A 17360-nucleotide genomic window follows, 5' to 3' on the forward strand; every position below is an offset into this window, starting at 1 on the left:
TGGTTGCAGTAAAGCATGGTTTCAGGAAAGGAGTATATATATCAGAATATATTAGATCTCTTTGATTTAGAAATCATAGAATTGGAAGTTATTGATTATGAGATTAAAATACCAAAAAGATGAACACCACATCAATGATGTCACTAAATTTTTTAATGGAAATTAGTGTACAGCTGTAAGAAATTGAGTTTTGATAGATTCCTATATTAATCTGAAGCCGGAAAAATGATGACAGGGACTTCCCTGGTGGTACAGTGGCTAAGAATTCGCCTGCCAATGCAGGGGACACGGGTTCGAGCCCTGGTCCAGGAAGATCCCACATGCTGTGGAGCAACTAAGCCCGTGTGCCACAACTACTGAGGCTGTGTGCCACAACAACTGAAGCCTACGTGCTTAGAGCCTGTGCTCTGCAACAAGAGAAGCCACTGCAATGAGAAGCCCGCGCACCGCAACGAAGAGTAGCCCACACTCACTGCAACTAGAGAAAGCCCGCACGCAGCAACGAAGACCCAATGCAGCCAAAAATAAATAAATTAAATAAAAATTTATTTTAAAAATTTATGACATATCATAATCGCAGGAGATACACAATATGGGCTTTGAGAGGTCACAGATTGTAGCCTTCATAGTATAATCAACCATAAATCTTTGTTAGTGTTTGTGTATGTGTGCATGTGCACACATGTATGTGTACATGCATAAGATCATGTGTAAAGGGATACTCTTCCAGAGTGGTTTTCCTAGGCAAGGAGCATTTTGTGATATTTTTCCATTTTATAACTTCATGTTATATTTTTTTCATTGAATAGTGGGTATTGCCAAAGCAGGAAATTATTTTAATAGAATTTGAAAAAGTATTAAATAATTATCCCTTGCAGTTAAGACCTCATATGATTGTTCTATATTGTCATAAGGCATATAAGATCAAAATTATGGTATGAACTCTGGAAGCCAATTTCAAAAACAAAACAGTTCTCAGATTATTTTGCATACACAGAAAAATTCATGAGTTTCAACAGTTGAAGCTTTATTATTTATGCTGTGCTTTAACTACAGATCCATAATAGGGAGAGGGAAAATCCTGGAGCTAGAAACAAAAGTGGATATACCTACATTGTGGAGGTTTAAAAAAAAAAAGTTTCTCTTGTTGAAAAGATGCACATGAGGAGAGAACTGAGCCTAATAGCAGAGGACCCTCTGGATGTGGAACCAGTAAGGACAAAGCAGGTTTGGATGGCATTCCATACGCAGACCAATGGTGGTATTTTTAATATAGTTGGTTAAAGGGCTTTATTTAGCAAGTTACAGTTGACCCTTGAACAATATGGGTTTGAACTGGGCAGGTCCACTTATATGCAGGGTTTTTTTTTTAATAGTAATTGCTACAGTACTACATGATCTGTGGTTGGTTGAACCCATGGTTGCAGAATTGCAGATACAGAGGAACCACGGATATGGAAGTCTGACCATAAGTTATTTATACAGATCTGTCTACCCATCCATCCATCCGTCCACCCATCTGTAGAGAGAGAGAGGGAGTGAGTGCACGTGCTAGGTATTTACAGAAGTAGATATGGAAGTGTGAGGATATACAAACACACACATGTGTATGTGATGTATATAAGCATGTATATCCACGTTTCTATTTCAGGGCTGGAGCAAGGAAAGTGTAGAATGATCCTGGAGAAAAGTTACTGTGCCAGAAAGTAGGAAAGAGTGGTGGGACGTGTAAAAAGATCCAGCTTGAAGAGACTCACACTGGGTAAATCTGAGCAATTTGACCCTAAAATAAATAATTATCATACAGAATATGAATAAAAAAAGAGGAAGGGAGGGAAGGAAGGGCTCTCATAATAGAATGCCAAACCATAAATATATAGAAGGAATGACGTAATGTAAAAATCATTATTTACAACCATCATAGTAATGATAGGTTCTGGCAAGAGTAATCAATGAATTATAAAACTACTGGTTGAAAGTTTACAAGGAGCAGGATGCTACAAAACCCAAAATATCTCTCCACAAAGTATTGATCACAACAAGAAATACAGTAGGTATAAATTTGGTGAACACTACCTTAGCCAAGAGGTGAACATTATCAATAACAGAACAAACGAACGTTTTAGATCTCTGGGGTATGATATACTGAGAAGGACGCAACGTTGCTTCAGGATTATTTCTGACAGAAATAAACAACCCGATCTTATCACAAGGAAGCATCCACGTTGAGAGTCTCCTGTTTCACAGTTATGACCACAGGGAGCATAACTGGCCAAAGGTCCCAGCTGCTGCTCTTAAATCCATCACCACGTTTGCCTGGAGGCCGGCCTTGCCCCTGATTGCTCCTAGTCAGCACAGCAGGGATCCTAAGGCAGGCCATTTCTTGGAGACCAGGATTCCTCTGTCCAGTGACCTGTTTTCAAGGACTCTGACAGCCTTGAAGGATTTTACGTAGATGACAAGGCAGTCTCGGATGATTTACCAAATCTTTCTTCCAAATCTTCACTCAGGGTCAGACTTGCACTATGCGCTGATAGTTCTGCCAGCCTTCCAGAGCTCCCTGCCATTTTCTCTCCGATGTTTCCCCTAATGAAATATTTGTTCATTAAAGTCTTTCTCAGCACTTTGCCGTCTAGTTCTTGGAGGACCAGGACAAACCCCAAACCCTAGAAGCATCCCTTTTTGGCTCTTTCTAGTAACCTTCCTTTCCATATGGTAGCCACTAGTTTGTAATGGTGTAGATTCACTTAGCCTATTTTGTACTTGATATAAATGGAGTCATGTAATAGGTGCTATTTTGTGTTGGCTTCATTTGCTCCACAGTATATCCATGACATTTATCCATATTGATGGGAGTGGATACCGTTGATTCATTTTCATTGGTGGATATTATTGCAGTGTGTAAACATATCAAAATCTATTTATTAATCCCATTATTGGTGGGTATTGGGTACTTCCCCATTCTTGGCTATCACAGTTAGTGGTGATGTGAGCAATCTAGAATGTGCCTTGTGCACTTGTTTGAGGGATATTTCTATGGGTGGAACCAAAGGGTTATAGGGTATATGTTCAACTTTGGTAGATACAGTTGACCCTTGAAGAATGCATGGGCATGAGGGATGCATCTGAGTCTTTTATTCCATAGATGTTTTTAAAATCTCTCTCACTTTTGGCCCAAGAGTGCTGCGTTTGGGTTTACGGTGTTTCTTAACTTTGAAATAGTCCAATTTTTCAATTTTTTCTTTCACAGTTGGTGATTTTTTTGGTCTTAAGAAATTCTTCCTACTCCAAGGCAAAAAGGCTGTTATCTTACGTTTCTTTCCTAAAGCATCATTGTTTACTTTTCAAATTTAAGTCTGCAGATCTTCTGGAATTTATATTTTTATATCCTATGCAGTAATGATTAATATTTTTCCCATATGGATATCCAGCTGACTGAGAACCAAGAGTTGACCCTTGGACAACATGGGTTTAAACTACACAAGTGCACTTATACGAGGATTTTTTTTAATAGTAAATACTGCACTACTACACGATCCAAGGTTGGTTCAATCCTCAGATGCAGAATTGCCGATTATGGAGGAACCATGTACGTACAGAGGACTGGCTATAAGTTATACTTGGATTTTCAACTTAGCAGAGGGTTGGCACCCCTAACCCCCTTGAACCCTAGTTCAAGGATCAACTGTATTAGCAAGAGTTCTTTCCCCTCTCTGCTGCAGTGTTTTCTTTTCTTTCTTGTTTCTTTTGGCCGTGCTGCGTGGCTTGCAGGATCTCAGTTCCCTGACCAGGGATTGAACCAGGGTCACCACAGTGAAAGCGCCAAATCCTTACCACTAGACCACCAGGGAGCTCCCTGCAGTGTTTTCTTTTTACACGTTGTTATAATGTCTGTTTCAACATGGATTTTGATGTGTATTATCTTGTCTATCCTTGAGCAAACACCAGACTATCTTATATTGTAGATTTATAGTAAGATTTAATGTGACTCATATCTTTCTTTTCATTCTTCTTTCAGATTGTCCCAGCTCTTCTTTTATTTTTTATTTTTATGTTTTTTTAGATGTTGGGGGTAGGAGTTTCTTTACTTATTTTTGCTGTGTTGGGTCTTCGTTTCTGTGCGAGGGCTTTCTTTAGTTGTGGCAAGCGGGGGCCACTCTTCATCGTGGGGGCCACTCTTCATCGTGGTGCGTGGGCCTCACTATCACGGCTTCTTGTTGGGGAGCACAGGCTCCACACGCGCAGGCTCAGTACGTGGCTCACGGGCCTAGTTGCTCCGTGGCATGTGGGATCTTCCCAGACCAAGGCTCAAACCCGTGTCCCCTGCATTAGCAGGCAGATTCTCAACCACTGCGCCACCAGGGAAGCCCCCAGCTCTTCTTGTAGCTCTTTGCTTTCCCACATAATATTTGTAAACATCTCATCAATTTCCAAGGGAAAAAATGCTGATGTTTTTATTGGGGTTTGATTGAGCCTATAGATCATTTTGAGGATTACTGATATCTTTGTAATATTGAATCTTCAAGACATGAATATCACTATTTTTAAGAATTTCTCTTGGAGAAAAATAAAAGTGGATCCCATGTAATAAAATGTACATAAATAGACTCCAAAATATTTAAAGGACCTACATGTGAAAGATAAGTCTAGAAAGTTAATTTTTAAAAGGTAGAAATATATTTTTTCACCTGAGGAGTTTCCGAAGCACAGATATGAAGAAATTATTGGTTGATTATCTTATAATTAAAGATTTCTATTCCATGAAGAACACAATAGAAAAATTTTAGAAACACGTGCCCAATTAGGAAAGGATACTTGTAATTGGTAAAACTGAAAAGGTATTAATAATCAGAATATGTAATAGAAATGAGGAAGAAAAAGATAGCATCCACATTAGAAAATGGGGCAAAAGTTGTAAGTAGACACTTATAGATGAAGCTACCAAGCATTTGAAAAAAGATCAAACTTATTAGAAATCAGAGAAATTTAACTAAAACAAGATACTACTATACATTTAATACACTAGCAAAATGGTGATGAGTCGTCCAAATGAAGGTAAGTGGTTGCACAAAAACCTGACGTGCAACTCTTTGGTAATCTGGACTGGTGTAGCCGTTCAGGAAGTCAATCTGGCTATATTATTAAGGTATACATATTTGCTATGAAATAATTTCCCTCGGGTATGTACTCCAAAGAAATTCTCAGATACGTCTATAAACAAATGTAAGAAGATGTTTATTTTATTATCATTGGCATGGCAGTTGGAAGAGTACAGGTAAAATGTGGGTGCAGAAAATGGAACTCTATGAAACAAATTAGATAGATGGGTGAATGTTTTTTTTGTTTGTTTGTTTCTCTGCGGTACGTGGGCCTCTCGCTGTTGTGTCCTCTCCCGCTGCGGAGCACAGGCTCCGGACGTGCAGGCTCAGCAGCCATGGCTCACGGGCCCAGCTGCTCCACAGCATGTGGGATTTTCCCAGACTGGGGCGTGAACCCGCGTCCCCTGCATCGGCAGGCAGACTCTCAACCACTGTGCCACCAGGGAAGCCTGGATGGGTGAATCTTAAAAATATACTCCTGAATGAAGGAAATAAACACCAGAATGAATTTTATGACACAATATTATTTATATGAATTGAAAATATACACAAGTGCACATTTTGCACAAGAACACACCCAAAAGAAAACACATCAAACAAATTAGAATGGTAATGGTAGCTTACGGGGTAGAGAAGGGAGTGGAGGGTGCCATAGGGAACAGGAGGTGAATAAATAAAACTTAATCATGTTACCGTATTTCATCATGCTATATCCAAGATTTCACTTTACTTGTAGTGGAAAGAAATCCTGTGTGCTATGTTGGCTTAAGTCAGGAATAGTTCTTGGAGGATATTTTCCTGAAAGAATTTGGAACACATTTTTGAAAAAATCTTTGTTTATACTATGGATGATCTTTTTTTGTTTGTTTTGTTTGTTTCTTTAATTTCTGTTTTGTGGGTGTGTGTGGGATCTACTTTATTTTGTATTTCATTCATCTGATCTTATATTTTTCCATCTGCCTTCTTCAGTTTTATTATTCATTTATTAATTTCCTGAAATGGATGTTTTCTGAATCAATTTTCAACTTCCTTTCTACTTTGTTTTGTTTTGCTTTGTTTTTGTTTTCCTTGCTGTACGCGGGCCTCTCACTGTTGTGGCCTCTCCCGTTGCGGAGCACAGGCTCCGGACACCCAGGCTCAGCGGCCATGGCTCACGGGCCCAGCCGCTCCGTGGTATGTGGGATCTTCCCGGACCAGGGCACGAGCCCGTGTCCCCTGCATCGGCAGGCGGACTCTCAACCACTGCGCCACCAGGGAAGCCCCCCTTTCTACTTTAATATATGCTTTTAAGGCTCAACATTTCCCTCTATGTATGTGTTCAAATCTCCAGATCCAATTGTGAATTTGAATGTTTCTCTTCATGGTTCTGTCAATGTTTGCTTTATAAAGTATCAGCTGAAGTTATTAGTTTCTGAGAATTTGAAACTTTTATGACTGTGAAGTGTCCCTCCGTATGTCAAGTAATGCTTTTTCCTTCCCCTTAAAGTTCACTTGGTCAAATAGCAATGTCACAGATTTTATAATTACAGAAATAACTTGAGACCTAGGATGTTGATGTCTGTCTCTAGAAAGGATTTTCCCTTGCTTCTGCACGGGTTGTAAGATGCTAACCAAACACGTTCACCTTTACACAATTTCAGGGAATGAGGTGTTTTGGCGTTTGGCTTCAGTCCCTGCCAAAGAAAGCCCAGTTTCCTTCTCCCCTTATTCCAATGGTGAAACTCTTTGGGGTTTACCAGGAAGCCTTCGTGGCTGGTAATGCTTTTATGTCGCTTAGCCTCTGGAAGACGTCCAAAATTCTACTGAGTTTGTACGCCTTTCAATGAACAGAATCTACACTCTTCTGAGGCCTACACAGTAGAACGGCAAGACGGCCTGAGACCTTCTCAGGGATTCCGGAAAGTGAAAACCAGAGTGAAAACATGTAGTCCAGAGCTCGTGCCGGTAGGCACCCCCGCAACCACCCTTGCATTCTGGGACATGTAGTCCAGAGCTCGTAAACTCGTGTAGTCCCATACACTGCAGCTACAGTAACGCCTCGCTGTAAAGGTTTACCCGCGGAATTCTGGGAAATGTGGTCCAGGAGTTCCGGGTTAGTCGCAGGCACTTCCGCCCCAGGAGGACACGCAGCAGCCATGTTTTGCCTGATGACGGTGTTTCAGGTCCGCTCTTCACGACCCATTCAAGCTTCCCCTTTGCAGACCTTTCATTTGGGGAGAAAGAGGAGGAGCGGCTAAAAGCGGAGGTTTGAGGGCCTGGAGTGGTGATGTACGTCCCGCGGGCGGAGCTTCTTTGCGTTTGGTAACGTACCCGGGATGGGGTGGGCTCAGGTCGTGCCTCCTGGGGTTTGAGGGTCTCCCCGGTTTTCTTCACCCCTAACCTGACCCCGTCCCCCACCTATGAGCTAGCCCTACCGCTTCATACGGCGTCACACTGGGTGAGTTGCTTAACTCCTCTGTGCCTCCGTTGCTGTTCGGTAAAAGGGGGGAAAAAGGAACGCCTTGTTAATATAGTGTTGTGAGAAGAAACGAGATAGCACAAGTAAAAGGTCTACAACTGCCTGATACATTGTTGGTATTAATACTACGCTAATTCGGGAGGCACCCATTTCGCAGCGGGATTCTGTGAGCCCAGGAAGCTGAATTGTCCTGGACTCCTGGCCTGTTTTGGGAGGAGAGGACTTGTAGCTGGTACGGGGGCGGAAGGGGGTGCGGTATGAATTAGTGGGGATGGAAACACAGCCCTGGTATTTCACAGTCTCCTTTCCTTCCCCAGCCCTGGCTTCTCACAAAGCACTGCACGGAGGAAGAGGCAACAGAGCCCCACGTGAGTAGGACTTGGCATTCTTCTCCTTAAGGTATTCCTATAAATTGTAGAACGTATGAGACATGGGTAACGATGATAACTGAGCCTTGGTCACTAATTTCCATTCTAAAAGCTTTATGCAAATGAACACTTTTCCATCAGGCGGTGGCTCTGTGAATTGGTACTGCTGTTTTCTCTACTTTAAGGCTGAGGAGCTGGGGGCAGGGAACACAACCCTGTTGGCCCATCCTCACCCAGATGGTAGGAGGCAGAGCTGGGGTTGGGACCCAGGCAGTTTGAGTCCAGCAGCTGAGTTTGCTAATCCCTTTGGTATATTCTCTTTGAGCATAGGGCACTGGCTAGAATCATATCATGAAAGGAGGTCGGGACTTAATTGTGGGGACCTTGAGAGCAAGGTTTAGGCTATTTTATGAGTTTTTAAGATAGTTTTCTCAACTGGGTCATTTATTTTATTTCAAATAATATGTATATCATAGAAGTAGCATAATCATTATGGAAAAATGCAGATATATACATAAAGAAAAATTTTAATTATCTGTAACTTTAGGATGTAAAGATACCAGTTGTTAATGTTTTCGTGCCTTTTTGTCTGGTTACTCTTTGTGTATGTTTCTGTGTAGTGGAGGCTGTTTTTTGTGGGACTGATGTTACACTGCAGTACTACTCAAATTGTGGTCCACAAACCAGCGGCCTTGGCATCACTTGGATAGAAATGCCCAGCCTTGAGCCCCATTCGAGACCTTCTGATTTATAATTTCTGCGTAGGGGGCCCAGGAGGCTGTGTTCCAACAAGATCCCGCAGTAATTCACATGCACGTGAAAATTCGAGAACCTCAAGAGAGGGTCTTTTCTGGAAACTGAGGCCGAGGAAATTGACCCTGCTGGATGTCACAGATAAAACTGAGCTGGATTCACCAAAGGCCTACTTAGTCCAATGATTTTATTCCCCCACTAATTATTGTCAACTGTCAGGGCCCCTTTCAGAATCCTGAATTGAGCAGAAGACAGCTAGCAAGTGTAGAGTCAAAATGGAGGTCGTTAGAAGTTGTGAAGATATCTCTCTCCCAAGCTTTGGGGAGTGGAATCATTGCCATCTTTTGTACTAGATCGAACCCGGGCCCCCTGCATTGGGAATGTGGAGTCTTATCCACTGCACCACCAGGGAAGTCTCCCATTTATTTCTTAAACTTTCCTATATTTATAATGATATAATTACAATTCAGATTCCTGTCTTTTTTTTCATTTGAATTAGGTATGGACTGTCAAACTATTTTTTACTGTTGTTGCAGAATCCTGGCTTTTATTAGTTCTCTTTACCTCTGTGCATAATTGTCAAAAGGGTACTTCCTGTTTAAAAAGAAACTTAACGTCTTTTTATACCTTTTGTAAAAAGTTGTCCATGTCAATTTAAATATTATTGTTGCAGTCACAAAATCTTTAGGAAGACAAGCAGAGATTTTCAGAAGTCTATAAAGACTCTCACATAACAGGGCAACAACGTAGGACCTCCACATGTCTGACAGTCTTCTGTTGGTAGAAATCACATCTCTAAGGATAATTTCTCACTAAAATATCATCTGCTTTACCGCAGTTGCTAAGAAATAAGAAACCCTGACAGTGGTGTTCTCAGAGCTTCCTACCTTATGACGATCTCACGAGGTGGATGCCCGTGTTCTCCCCTACTGGCAGAGGACAGAACTGAGGCGAAGAGATGTGAATAACTTGCCCAGGGTGACACTGCTCGTGAATGGCGTAGCCTGATCAGAGCCCATGCATATTGACTCCAAAACCTACTCTGACTTACATGGTCTCTGTTTACACCATACCCAGAATAAGAATGACCCCTGTGGAAGCTGCAGGCACACTGTGAGGGGGCCACTGTGTATGGATGGGCAGGTCATTCCTCACACAGCCACTGAGGGGGTTCACGGGGGCATCTGGTATCTGCGTGGGGCTCTGCTCATCAAGCATAATCAGCTGTAGCCACCCCGAGGACTGGGAGCCTTGGTAATTCACAATGAGCACCACGTGGGTTAGTGACTTCTTTTTCTTTAAACCAGTTTCCAGTTTGACTTCTTCTTTCCCTGTCTGTCTTGCTAGGACTCTGCACTGCCCCAGAAGGAGAGAGAAAATGAGCACATTCCAGGTGAGTAGAGCTTGCCTTTCTTGCTGTTAAAAACGCCATTTTTGTACTCAGGTTGGACACAGGTTTTCCTCCTTTTTTCTTTTTCTTTTTTTTTTTTTTGATTGGAGTATAGTTGATTTACAATGTATTAATTTCAGGTGTACAGCAAAGTGATTCAGTTATACATATATATACATATATTTTCAGATTCTTTTCCCTTATAGGTTATTACGAAATATTGGGTATAGTTCCATATGGGTTTTCTCTTTCAAGGAGAGTCTAAGCATATGAGGACCTGAGTGTGCCATGTGTGCTTTTTTAAAAATTCCTGTTAAATTTAATTGGTTTCGGTTTTAATTTGTTTTATTTCATCATTTTTTTATTTTACAAGTAAAAGAAAAATTAAGGGAAATGAAGGACATCTTCCAGTCTACTGCTTACCTGCTTACAAATTAGCTGCTTTTATATTTCTGTAATCTCTTCATCATATGTATTCATGGATGTGTATTTGTATTTATAACATAGATACAGTTTTTTTTTTTTTTTTTTTTTTTTTTTTTAAAACTGAGGTTCAGAGAAGTTAAGTAACTTGTCCGAAACCACACAGTTCTTTAGTAGCAAATCCAGGATTAGAACCACCAGTTCTGTCTCCAAAGTCTTTGCTCTTTTTTTTTTTTTTTTTTTTTTAAATTTTATTTTATTTTATTTTTTTGCTTTATAACAAATTTAATCAGTTATACATATACATATGTTTCCATATCCCCTCCCTTTTGCGTCTCCCTCCCACCCTCCCTATCCCACCCCTCCAGGCGGTCACAAAGTACCGAGCTGATCTCCCTGTGCTATGCGGCTGCTTCCCACTAGCTATTTACCTCACGTTTGGTAGTGTATATATGTCCATGCCGCTCTTTCACTTTGTCACAGCTTACCCTTCCCCCTCCCCATATCCTCAAGTCCATTCTCTAGTAGGTCTGTGTCTTTATTCCTGTCTTACCCCTATGTTCTTCATGACATTTTTTTTTCTTAAATTCCATATATATGTGTTAGCATACAGTATTTGTCTTTCTCTTTCTGACTTACTTCACTCTGTATGACAGACTCTAGGTCTATCCACCTCATTACAAATAGCTCAATTTCATTTCTTTTTATGGCTGAGTAATATTCCATTGTATATATGTGCCACATCTTCTTTATCCATTCATCCGATGATGGACACTTAGGTTGTTTCCATCTCCGGGCTATTGTAAATAGGGCTGCTATGAACATTTTGGTACATGTCTCTTTTTGAATTATGGTTTTCTCAGGGTATATGCCCAGTAGTGGGATTGCTGGGTCATATGGTAGTTCTATTTGTAGTTTTTTAAGGAACCTCCATACCGTTCTCCATAGCGGCTGTACCAATTCACATTCCCACCAGCAGTGCAAGAGTGTTCCCTTTTTTCCGCACCCTCTCCAGCATTTATTGTTTCTAGATTTTTTGATGATGGCCATTCTGACTGGTGTGAGATGATATCTCATTGTAGTTTTGATTTGCATTTCTCTAATGAGTAAAGATGTTGAGCATCCTTTCATGTGTTTGTTGGCAGTCTGTATATCTTCTGTGGAGAACTGTCTATTTAGGTCTTCTGCCCATTTTTGGATTGGGTTGTTTGTTTTTTTGTTATTGAGCTGCATGAGCTGCTTATAAATTTTGGAGATTAATCCTTTGTCAGTTGCTTCATTTGCAAATATTTTCTCCCATTCTGAGGGTTGTCTTTTGGTCTTGTTTATGGTTTCCTTTGCTGTGCAAAAGCTTTTAAGTTTCATTAGGTCCCATGTGTTTATTTTTGTCTTTATTTCCATTTCTCTAGGAGGTGGGTCAAAAAGGATCTTGCTGTGATTTATGTCATAGAGTGTTCTGCCTATGTTTTCCTCTAAGAGTTTGATAGTGTCTGGCCTTACATTTAGGTCTTTAATCCATTTTGAGCTTATTTTTGTGTATGGTGTTAGGGAATGATCTAATCTCATACTTTTACATGTCCCTATCCAATTTTCCCAGCACCACTTATTGAAGAGATTGTCCTTTCTCCACTGTACATTCCTGCCTCCTTTATCAAAGATAAGGTGACCATATGTCCGTGGGTTTAACTCTGGGCTTTCTATCCTGTTCCATTGATCTATCTTTCTGTTTTTGTGCCAGTACCATACTGTCTTGATTACTGTAGCTTTGTAGTATAGTCTGAAGTCAGGGAGCCTGATTCCTCCAGCTCCATTTTTCGTTCTCAAGATTGCTTTGGCTATTCGGGGTCTTTTGTGTTTCCATACAAATTGTGAAATTTTTTGTTCTAGTTCTGTGAAAAATGCCAGTGGTAGTTTGATAGGGATTGCATTGAACCTGTAGATTGCTTTGGGTAGTAGAGTCATTTTCACAATGTTGATTCTTCCAATCCAAGAACATGGTACATCTCTCCATCTATTTGTATCATCTTTAATTTCTTTCATCAGTGTCTTATAATTTTCTGCATACAGGTCTTTTGTCTCCTTAGGTAGGTTTATTCCTAGATATTTTATTCTTTTTGTTGCAATGGTAAATGGGAGTGTTTCCTTGATTTCTCTTTCAGATTTTTCATCATCAGTATATAGGAATGCCAGAGATTTCTGTGCATTAATTTTGTATCCTGCAACTTTACCAAATTCATTGATTAACTCTAGTAGTTTTCTGGTAGCATCTTTAGGATTCTCTATGTATAGTATCATGTCATCTGCAAACAGTGACAGCTTTACTTCTTCTTTTCCAATTTGGATTCCTTTTATTTCCTTTTCTTCTCTGATTGCTGTGGCTAAAACTTCCAAAACTAGGTTGAATAAGAGTGGTGAAAGTGGGCAACCTTGTCTAGTTCCTGATCTTAGTGGAAATGGTTTCAGTTTTTCACCATTGAGGACGATGCTGGCTGTGGGTTTGTCATATATGGCCTTTATTATGTTGAGGAAAGTTCCCTCTATGCCTACTTTCTGCAGGGTTTTTATCATAAATGGGTGTTGAATTTTGTCGAAAGCTTTCTCTGCATCTATTGAGATGATCATATGGTTTTTCTCCTTCAGTTTGTTAATATGGTGTATCACGTTGATTGATTTGCGTATATTGAAGAATCCTTGCATTCCTGGAATAAACCCCACTTGATCATGGTGTATGATCCTTTTAATGTGCTGTTGGATTCTGTTTGCTAGTATTTTGTTGAGGATTTTTGCATCTATGTTCATCAGTGATATTGGCCTGTAGTTTTCTTTCTTTGTGACATCCTTGCCTGGTTTTGGTATCAAGGTGATGGTGGCCTCGTAGAATGAGTTTGGGAGTGTTCCTCCCTCTGCTATATTTTGGAAGAGTTTCAGAAGGACAGGTGTTAGCTCTTCTCTAAATGTTTGATAGAATTCGCCTGTGAAGCCATCTGGTCCTGGGCTTTTGTTTGTTGGAAGATTTTTTATCACAGTTTCAATTTCAGTGCTTGTGATTGGTCTATTCATATTTTCTATTTCTTCCTGATTCAGTCTTGGCAGGTTGTGCATTTCTAAGAATTTGTCCATTTCTTCCAGGTTGTCCATTTTATTGGCATAGAGTTGCTTATAGTAATCTCTCATGATCTTTTGTATTTCTGTAGTGTCAGTTGTTACTTCTCCTTTTTCATTTCTAATTCTATTGATTTGAGTCTTCTCCCTTTTTTTCTTGATGAGTCTGGCTAATGGTTTATCAATTTTGTTTATCTTCTCAAAGAACCAGCTTTTAGTTTTATTGATCTTTGCTATCGTTTCCTTCATTTCTTTTTCATTTATTTCTGATCTGATTTTTATGATTTCTTTCCTTCTGCTAACTTTGGGATGTTTTTGTTCTTCTTTCTCTAATTGCTTTAGGTGCAAGGTTAGGTTGTTTATTCGAGATGTTTCCTGTTTCTTAAGGTGGGATTGTATTGCTATAAACTTCCCTCTTAGAACTGCTTTTGCTGCATCCCATAGGTTTTGGGTCGTCGTGTCTCCATTGTCATTTGTTTCTAGGTATTTTTTAATTTCCTCTTTGATTTCTTCAGTGATCACTTCGTTATTAAGTAGTGTATTGTTTAGCCTCCATGTGTTTGTATTTTTTACAGCTCTTTTCCTGTAATTGATATCTAGTCTCATAGCATTGTGGTCGGAAAAGATACTTGATACAATTTCAATTTTCTTAAATTTACCAAGGCTTGATTTGTGACCCAAGATATGATCTATCCTGGAGAATGTTCCATGAGCACTTGAGAAAAATGTGTATTCTGTTGTTTTTGGATGGAATGTCCTATAAATATCAATTAAGTCCATCTTGTTTAATGTATCATTTAAAGCTTGTGTTTCCTTATTTATTTTCATTTTGGATGATCTGTCCATTGGTGAAAGTGGGGTGTTAAAGTCCCCTACTATGAGTGTGTTACTGTCGATTTCTCCTTTTATGGCTGTTAGTATTTGCCTTATGTATTGAGGTGCTCCTATGTTGGGTGCATAAATATTTACAATTGTTATATCTTCTTCTTGGATCGATCCCTTGATCATTATGTAGTGTCCTTCTTTGTCTCTTCTAGTAGTCCTTATTTTAAAGTCTATTTTGTCTGATATGAGAATTGCTACTCCAGCTTTCTTTTGGTTTCCATTTGCATGGAATATCTTTTTCCATCCCCTTACTTTCAGTCTGTATGTGTCTCTAGGTCTGAAGTGGGTCTCTTGTAGACAGCATATAGATGGGTCTTGTTTTTGTATCCATTCAGCCACTCTGTGTCTTTTGGTGGGAGCATTTAGTCCATTTACATTTAAGGTAATTATCGATATGTATGTTCCTATTCCCATTTTCTTAATTGTTTTGGGTTCATTATTGTAGGTCTTTTCCTTCTGTTGTGTTTCTTGCCTAGAGAAGTTCCTTTAGCATTTGTTGTAAAGCTGGTTTGGTGGTGCTGAACTCTCTCAGCTTTTGCTTGTCTGTAAACGTTTTAATTTCTCCATCAAATCTGAATGAGATCCTTGCTGGGTAGAGTAATCTTGGTTGCAGGTTTTTCTCCTTCATCACTTTAAGTATGTCCTGCCACTCCCTTCTGGCTTGTAGAGTTTCTGCTGAGAGATCAGCTGTTATCCTGATGGGGATTCCCTTGTGTGTTATTTGTTGTTTTTGCCTTGCTGCTTTTAATATGATTTCTTTGTGTTTAATTTTTGACAGTTTGATTAATATGTGTCTTGGCGTATTTCTCCTTGGATTTATTCTGTATGGGACTCTCTGTGCCTCCTGAACTTGATTAACTATTTCCTTTCCCATATTAGGGAAGTTTTCAACTATAATCTCTTCAAATATTTTCTCAGTCCCTTTCTTTTTCTCTTCTTCTTCTGGAACCCCTATAATTCGAATGTTGGTGCGTTTAATGTTGTCCCAGAGGTCTCTGAGACTGTCCTCTGTTCTTTTCATTCTTTTTTCTTTATTTTGCTCTGCAGCAGTTATTTCCACTATTTTATCTTCCACCTCACTTATCCGTTCTTCTGCCTCAGTTATTCTGCTATTGATCCCATCTAGAGTATTTTTTATTTCATGTATTGTGTTTTTAATCGATGCTTGATTCATCTTTGGTTCTTCTAGGTCCTTGTTAACTGTTTCTTGCATTTTGTCTATTCTATTTCCGAGATTTTGTATCTGGGAAATAGAATCTTGGATCATCTTTACCATCATTATTCTGAATTCTTTTTCAGGTAGAGTGCCTATTACCTCTTCATTTGTTAGGTCTGGTGGGTTTTTATCTTGCTCCTTCTCCTGCTGTGTGTTTTTCTGTCTTCTCATTTTGCTTATGTTACTGTGTTTGGGGTCTCCTTTTTGCAGGCTGCAGGTTCGTAGTTCCTGTTGTTTTTGGTGTCTGTCCCCAGTGGCTAAGGTTGGTTTAGTGGGTTGTGTAGGCTTCCTGGTGGAGGGGACTAGTGCCTGTGTTCTGGTGGATGAGGCTGGATCTTGTCTTTCTGGTGGGCAGGTCCACGTCTGGTGGTGTGTTTTGGGTTGTCTGTGGACTTTTTATGATTTTAGGCCACCTCTCTGCTAATGGGTGGCGTTGTGTTCCTGTCTTGCTAGTTGTTTGGCTTAGGGTGTCCAGCACTGTAGCCTGCTGGTCGTTGAGTGAAGCTGGGTGCTGGTGTTGAGATGGAGATCTCTGGAAGATTTTCGCCGTTTGATATTATGTGGAGCTGGGAGGTCTCTTGTGGACCAGTGTCCTGAAGTTGGCTCTCCCACCTCAGAGGCACAGCACTGACTCCTGGCTCCTCAATTTGGGATGATGTGTTGTCTATTCGTGTATTCCACAGATGCAGGGTACATCAAGTTGATTGTGGAGCTTTAATCCGCTGCTTCTGAGGCTGCTGGGAGAGGTTTCCCTTTCTCTTCTTTGTTCTCACAGCTCCTAGGTCTCAGCTTTGGATTTGGCCCCGCCTCTGCGTGTAGGTCGCCGGAGGGCGTCTGTTCTTCGCTCAGATAGGACAGGGTTAAAGGAGCAGCCTCTTCGGGGACTCTGGCTCACTCAGGCCAGGAGGGAGGGAGGGGCACGGAGTGCGGGGCGAGCCTGCAGCGGCAGAGGTCGGCGTGACGTTGCACCAGCCCGAGGCGCACCGTGCGTTCTCCCAGGGAAGCCGCCCCTGGATCCCGGGACTCCGGCAGTGGCGGGCTGCACAGGCTCCCGGAAGGGCGGTGTGGGCAGTGACCTGCGCTCGCACACAGGCTTCTTGGCGGCGGCAGCAGCAGCCCCAGCATCCCACGCCTGTCACTGGGCTCCGCGCTTTCAGTCGCGACTCGCGCCCGTCCGTGGAGCCCCTTTAAGCAGCGCTCTTAATCCCCTCTCCTCGCGCACCAGGAAACCAAGAGGGAAGAAAAAGTCTCTTGCCTCTTCGGCAGCTCTAGAGTTTTCCCGGACTCCCTCCCGGCTAGCTGTGGCACATTAGCCCCCTTCAGGCTGAGTTCTCGCCACCAGCCCCAGTCCTCTCCCTGCGCTCTGACCGAAGCCCGAGCCTCAGCTTCCAGCACTGCGTGCCCCGGCGGGCGAGCAGACAAGCCTCTCGGGCTGGTGAGTGCCGCTCGGCACCGATCCTCTGTGCGGGAATCTCTCCGCTTTGCCCTACCCAGGTATGTGGGGAGTTTCTTGCCTTTTGGGAGGTCTGGGGTCTTCTGCCAGCGTTCAGTAGGTGTTCTGTAGGAGTTGTTCCACGTGTAGCTGTATTTCTGGTGTATCCGTGGGGAGGAAGGTGATCTCCGCGTCTTACTCTTCCGCCATCTTACCCGGTTGTCCCTATAACAT

The 17360-nt window shown here is 41.3% G+C and overlaps 1 long non-coding RNA gene across 1 annotated transcript; it reads left to right on the forward strand.

The window, feature by feature from the left end:
• The first annotated feature begins 7299 nt into the window (after positions 1-7299).
• LOC309797568 lies at positions 7300-10072 on the forward strand. Its single transcript, XR_014292710.1, has 3 exons — positions 7300-7400; positions 7875-7925; positions 10026-10072. It is a non-coding gene; the product is annotated as an uncharacterized lncRNA (long non-coding RNA).
• Positions 10073-17360: the final 7288 nt, after the last annotated feature.

Source organism: Mesoplodon mirus (genome assembly GCF_964341445.2).
Source record: "Mesoplodon mirus genome assembly, contig: HAP1_SCAFFOLD_743, whole genome shotgun sequence".
In the NCBI taxonomy this organism is placed as follows: domain Eukaryota; kingdom Metazoa; phylum Chordata; class Mammalia; order Artiodactyla; family Ziphiidae; genus Mesoplodon; species Mesoplodon mirus.